The sequence below is a fragment of the Bos mutus genome, chromosome 28 (assembly GCF_027580195.1).
Source record: "Bos mutus isolate GX-2022 chromosome 28, NWIPB_WYAK_1.1, whole genome shotgun sequence".
Classification (NCBI taxonomy): domain Eukaryota; kingdom Metazoa; phylum Chordata; class Mammalia; order Artiodactyla; family Bovidae; genus Bos; species Bos mutus.
Window position 1 is genome coordinate 44,724,008 of NC_091644.1, and position 7,160 is coordinate 44,731,167.

Genomic DNA, 7,160 nt, shown 5'->3' on the forward strand with positions numbered 1-7,160 from the left:
TGGCACCCCACTCCAGTACTCTTGCCTGGAAAATCCCATGAACAAAGGATCCTGGTGGGCTGCAGTCCATGGGGTTGCTAAGAGTCAGACACGACTAAGCGACTTCACTTTCACTTTTCACTTGCACACATTGGAGAAGGAAATGGCAACCCAATCCAGTGTTCTTGCCTGGAGAATCCCAGGGAAGGGGGAGCCTGGTGGGCTGCTGTCTATGGGGTTGCATAGAGTCAGACACGACTGAAGTGACTTAGCAGCAGCATAGATATTTTCAAAATGAAAACAATATAATTAAAACAAATTTCTAAGACAAAGGCATAAAAACTTACAGAGTCAGTAGTTACCCATGTCTCCTTGATCCCATAGCCTATTATTATAACACCATATTTTTCTTTCAATGTGGTGTGACCTCTGAGATTAGCTTGTTACAATCAAATAATTTTCTAATGCACGGATCAACAGGTTAGATTTTATTCCAAGGAAAATAAGGTTTAACAGCAATTTTGCAGAGGGCTGTTATATGACAGGAGATGTGCTTTAGGATAGTTCTTATATTAAAATGTCTCAAATCCAAGTGGTCACACCCAGAACTAGCTGTATCCCTAAAAGAGCAGACCGTGATCTGAATCATAGCAACATGCTTATTTGACTCATAAAATGTCAGGGGTCATTGAGTCCAACTCCTCAAAGAAAGCTAATATGTTTCAATAATATTTCAATGGATACATGTCCTCAGGACATCAAGTACATCACCCTATTTACTTTAAATCTAAATGTATCACTTTAGACCATACTTTCCTCATGGCGATTTTCATTTCCATGTTTCTCAGGGTGTCGATGAGAAGGTTCAGCATGGGAGCAATCACAGTGTAAAACAGAGATTTCCTTATCCTTGTCCTCTCTCTCTGCAGGTAGAATACAAATGTAGACACAGGGCACTAAGAATAACAGTACAACTGTTATGTGAGAACTACAAGGAGACAGAGCTTTCCTTCACCCTGGAGAGGAATGTGTTCTAAGATTATATAATATGACTATGTAAGAAGCTACTAGGACAAGAAAAATGGCAACAGCTACCATCCCTGAATTTGCAATTACTAGGATACTCACAACAAGAATGTCTTTGCACACCAGTTTCAAAAGAGGCTTCACATCACACATGTAGTGATCTATCTGATTAGGACCATAAAAAGGTAACTAGAGTACCATGAGAAGTAAAGCAATAGAATGCCAAAAACCCACAGCCCAGGCCAGGATGATCAACATGTCATACCTCTGTTCATGATGACCATGTAGTGCAGGGGCTTGACAATGGCGATGTAGTGGTCAAAAGCCATTGGCACCAAGATGAATATTTCCACACCTGCCAGCAAGTGGGCAGTGAGGAGCTGAGTCATATAGTTGTTATAGGAAATGTTTCAACAGTTGTTATAGGAAACATTTCTTCGTGCTGTAGCTAGGTCCCTGATTAGCCTGGGGACCACCGTGGATGAGGGAGAGGTGACAGAGAAGGTAGTACATCGGTTGTTGCATTAGATGGTTGCAGGTGATGGTGAGCAAGATGATAAAATTCCCCATTAAGACAGCCAGGTAACAGAGCAGGAACAAGAAGAAGAAAAGTAACTCTATTTTCTTATTTCCCCACAGCCCTATAAAAACAGATTCTGTGACATTGTTCTGATTTTCCATGAAGCTGAGCTGAGTTCAGAATACACAACATAAATTCAGTTCATCTGAAATGAAACAGAGCATGATACATATTTAAGAGCATTTTAAAACTTTGTGTTAATTATGCAATGAAAAAAGATGTTGTTCATAGAGGATTTACTACAGACAGTCTATATTTTCTGTTGTTTTTAGATCATGGACATCATATTTCTAATGATATTTTAAAAGAATATGTATATAAATCTGGATCATTTGTAAATATTTTTCAGGGATTTAACTCATAACCAACTAACAGGTAGTTTCTGATAGTCATTTTGCATATTGGAAAACAAAAGTATTGGAGGATTCAGTTAATTACACCAAATAATTATGATATTAAATTAAAGTCAAGCCAAGATGAACCTGACTCTGATACCAGACTTCATGCTCTTGGGAACTATGTAACAACATTCACTGAATGTTGAGGAAATTCCAGCTCTTGTCCATCTCTATAAAAGATAAAGGTCATTTTCCATTTCAACCTTTAGTCATCTACATAACTTTAAGAAAATCTCTCCCATTCTCCATGTGCATATGAATCTTGTATAAAGTTTCAGTCACAGAGGAACATTTCCTACAATCAGTGGAGCTCCATATATATTCTTGAAATTAAAACAAAGCATGTAATACTTATAGTAGAGCCTACCTAAATTAGTCAAAAGTATCAATAGTTTCAAGGGTTCTCTTAGGAAGGTGTGGTCAAGATTCAGAATATGGAGTAGCTGGAAATGAGATTCAAGTACAATGTGGGGCATGTGAATATAGGATATTACTATATTAAAACTCCATTTTTCTGATTATTCAAAATATAGAGGTTACTGTTGATAATTTATAAACATTTTCAAGAACTAGAAGTTTTCTTTTGAAATCTGAAGAACTTTGTGTGATTAAAAAATAACCTACTTATTTAAATACACATTTCATTTTATTTTTATTTTTTTATATTTATTTTTTGAGAATTTTATACTTTTATTCAGTGCTTTGCATTTTAGTTTTTTTTTTTTTTATTTTAAATTTTATTTTATTTTTAAACTTTACAAAATTGTATTAGTTTTGCCAAATATCAAAATGAATCCGCCACAGGTATACATGTGTTCCCCCATCCTGAACCCTCCTCCCTTCTCCCTCCCCATACCATCCCTCTGGGTCGTCCCAGTGCACTAGCCCCAAGCATCCAGTATTGTGCATTGAACCTGGACAGTGCCACCTTTTTGATGTAGTATATCTAGAAGCAGAGAAGTCAATATGTTGAAAGCATCACCTTCTACCCATAATCAAATGTCCTCCACAGCAAAGTCATGGTTTGCCTCAAGTACTGTTAATTTCAATGACCTGTGTCCTAATAGTACTACTGAGGAACACTATGATGTATTGTACAGATCCATTATCAAATGATCATAAAGATGAGCATCTGGGCTCACATGTTCTTGTTAGTTTTGTTTGTTTGTAGGTGGTGGTGTTGTGAGCGCTGAGTAGTTAATACTCTCTGAGCCTCTTTTTTCAACTGATAAGTGAAAATGATAACAGTAGATCTGTTTGCTTCACATCAAAAAAAAAATGTGCAAAGAATATCCAGTATAAATAGCCTATTGTTCAGACTTGTCAACTCCACAGGACAATACTCCAACAAGTAATTGGAGAAAAACCACTGTTCTCTAAGAAAATAAATACTGCCATGTTCATCAGTTAATTATTTTATCTTTAGATTTTCTATTCTGTAATAGGGAAATTGGTTGACAAATCCATATTAGACTTACATAAACATAAGGAAGAAACATCAGTGTTTCTGTTACACAGACTAACATAAGTTTAGTCTGTGTATAAAAGAGAGCTTATTAAAGAATTATTTATATATAAATGGAGGAAAAAACCTACTTTATGTGGAAGACTGATCACATGACACAAACAAATTTAAGATAACTTTTTATTAAGATTTTAGTAAAAAATTGTAGAAAAACTGTAGGAAGTGTATCTCTTGTTTTAGAATGTTTCTTATATATTGGTTTAAGTCTCAGCATTCAACATCTGGAGCAGTGTTGCACTAATTTTCCAAAGTGAACATCACTTTGGAAAATGCATTCTCATGAGAAAATGTCCTTTAGAGCAGGTCTCATTTTCCTTCTGATCTTCTTTAACTAAAATTCATGAAAACTGCCTATGGTTTGTTGTTCGTTTCTATCTCCTACCCTGTTTCCTTTCTTTCTCCCTCTCTCTCTCCCTACCCACTCACATATCCACACTGCCCCCCGCCCACATACACCCACAACACACACCACCCATATATATGCTTAGATGCATGTGTTTTTTGAGTGAAGGAAGAATATTGAGTTAACTTTTTCCACATACTTTCTTGTTAAAGAATTTCTTTCAAGAATTCCTTCTTCAGACTTGAAATTCTTCAAGAAAAATCTCTGTGAGGAACTGTTTGGAAAGACATCAGCTACAGTTTAAAAAAAAAAAAAAAACACCACTTAAATAAAGTGTATTACGGAAAAGGATTTATGACTAAAGTTAAAAAGTACATAAACAGTGTAAAAACCCATCAAGGGAAATTTGATAGGATTTTTTTTCTTTCAGTGTTTAACATATCAATAGTAAAGAAAATCATGAAATTAAAATTTGTAGTATTCTTTATTTGCTGTAATTAGAGTAAAAAGCTGAAATAACCATATGCTAACTATATGTTCTGGCATTTGTGCTCAGTCATGTTTGACTCTTTGCAACCCCATGGACTGGAGAGCTCTTCTGTCCATGGAATTTTCTAACAAGACTACCGGAGCAGGTTGCCATTTCTTACTCTAGGGGATGTTCTATGAACCAGGAACTGAGCCACTGTCTCCTGGGTCTCCTGCACTGTCATGCAGACTCATTACCACTGTGCCATGTAGGAAAATCTGTATATGTTCTAGACACAATACTAAAAACTTTTCATTTACTAATCATTTTCCCTTTACCACCAATTGTTAGGGAAGGTATACGTGCCCCTGTTTTGCAGATAAGGGAGCTGGAACACAAGTTTCTACAACAACTAAGGGGAATTCTATATCTAGACAAATTCTGTATGGCTTAGAACCTCATACTATTTTCATTATACTGGAATTTATTTTCCCAGACACAAATAAATAAAGGCTTAAAACTCTCAGTTTGTCCTCAAATTAATGTCTGGATTTTTCTGAATTCCCTCTCTTGAAAATAACCACCAAGAAAATTAATCTAGAAGATTTCAAGTTTTAAGATTCCAATCACTCGGATCAAAAAATTATGTAAAGTTGTTCAAAATCCCAATATTTAATAGAAATTTAAGGTACACACAAGGCTTCCTTGGTGGCTCAGTGGTAAAGAATCCATCTGTCAAGCAGGATACTCGGGTTCTATCTCTGGGTAGGGAAAAAAGACTCTGGAGAAGGAAATGTCAACCCACTTCAGTATTCTTGACTGGGAAATCCAATGGAGAGAGAAGCCTGGCAGGCTACAGTCCATGGGCCTGCAAAGAGTTGGGCATAACTTAGTTGTTTACATGTTAAACAACACCACCAACAAAATATACATGTGTAACTCAGAACAAAGCTCACTTCTGTAAGATTTTCCATTTATTTGAAATGTCAGGCAACCCTTCAGGCTGTTTCCTTTTATTTTTCTGAGGTGTGATCTGACACAGCAAATAGATATGGAATACATCTGACTCCCAGCCACCACCCCTGGCCTCAGGCATGGGGGCGTGGGGTAGCTCCTCCCGGCCGGCATCCCTGGCCCAAGTATATGCCCCAACCAGTAATACTGAAGAAGCTGAAGTTCAACGGTTCTATGAAGACCTACAAGACCTTTTAGAACTAACACCCAAAGAAGATGTCCTTTTCATTATAGGGGACTGGAATGCAAAAGTAGGAAGTCAAGAAACACCTGGAGTAACAGGCAAATTTGGCCTTGGAATACAGAATGAAGCAGGGCAAAGACTAATAGAGTTTTGCCAAGAAAATGCACTGGTCATAACAAACACCCTCTACCAACAACACAAGAGAAGTCTCTATACATGGACATCACCAGATGGTCAACATGAAAACAGATTGATTATATTCTTTGCAGCCAAAGATGGAGAAGCTCTATACAGTCTGCAAAAACAAGACCAGGAGCTGACTGTGGCTGAGACCATGAACTCCTTATTGCCAAATTTAGACTTATATTGAAGAAAGTAGGGAAAACCACTAGACCATTCAGGTATGAACTAAATCAAATCCCTTATGATTATACAGTGGAAGTGAGAAATAGATTTAAGGGCCAAGATCTGATAGAAAGAGTGCCTGATGAACTATGGACTGAGGTTCGTGACATTGTACAGGAGACAGGGATCAAGACCATCCCCTTGGAAAAGAAATGCAAAAAAGTAAAATGGCTGTCCGGGGAGGCCTTACAAAAGGGAAGCTAAAAGCAAAGGAGAAAAGGAAAGATGTAAACATCTGAATGCAGAGTTCCAAAGAATAGTAAGAAGAGATAAGAAAGCCTTCTTCAGCAATCAATGGAAAGAAATAGAGGAAAACAACAGAATGGGAAAGACTAGAGATCTCTTCAAGAAAATCAGAGATACAAAAGGAACATTTCATGCAAAGATGGGCTCAATAAAGGATAGAAATGGTATGGACCTAACAGAAGCAAAAGATATTAAGAAGAGATGGCAAGAATACACAGAAGAACTGTACAAAAAAGATCTTCACGACCCAGATAATCATGATGGTGTGATCACTGACCTAGAGCCAGACATGCTGGAATGTGAAGTCAAGTGGGCCTTAGAAAGCATCACTATGAACAAAGCTAGTGGAGGTGATGGAATTCCAGTTGAGCTATTTCAAATCCTAAAAGATGATGCTGTGAAAGTGCGGCACTCGATATGCCAGCAAATATGGAATGCTCAGCAGTGGCCACAGGACCAGAAAAGGTCATTTTTCGTTCCAATCCCAAAGAAAGACAAAGGCAAAGAATGCTCAAACTACCACACAATTGCACTCATCTCACAGGCTAGTAAAGTAATGCTCAAAATTCTCCAAGCCAGGCTTCAGCAGTACGTGAACCGTGAACTTCCTGATGTTCAAGCTGGTTTTAGAAAAGGCAGAGGATTCATATTTGGCAAAACTAATACAATTATGTAAAGTTTAAAAATAAAATTAAATTAAAAAAAAAAAAAAAGAAGAAAAGGCAGAGGAACCGGAGATCAAATTGCAAACATCTGCTGGATCATCAAAAAAGCAAGAGAGTTCCAAAAAAAACATCTATTTCTGCTTTATTGACTATGCCAAAGCCTTTGACTGTGTGGATCACAATAAACTGTGGAAAATTCTGAAAGAGATGGGAATATCAGACCACCTGACCTGCCTCTTGAGAAATTTTTATGCAGGCCAGGAAGCAACAGTTAGAACTGGACATGGAACAACAGACTGGTTCCAAATAGGAAAAGGAGTACGTCG

At 37.2% G+C, this 7,160-nt stretch overlaps 1 pseudogene; it reads right to left on the reverse strand.

Annotated features, from left to right (window-relative positions):
• Positions 1–755: 755 nt before the first annotated feature.
• LOC102267341 (olfactory receptor 4P4-like) lies at positions 756–1,686 on the reverse strand (annotated as a pseudogene).
• Positions 1,687–7,160: the final 5,474 nt, after the last annotated feature.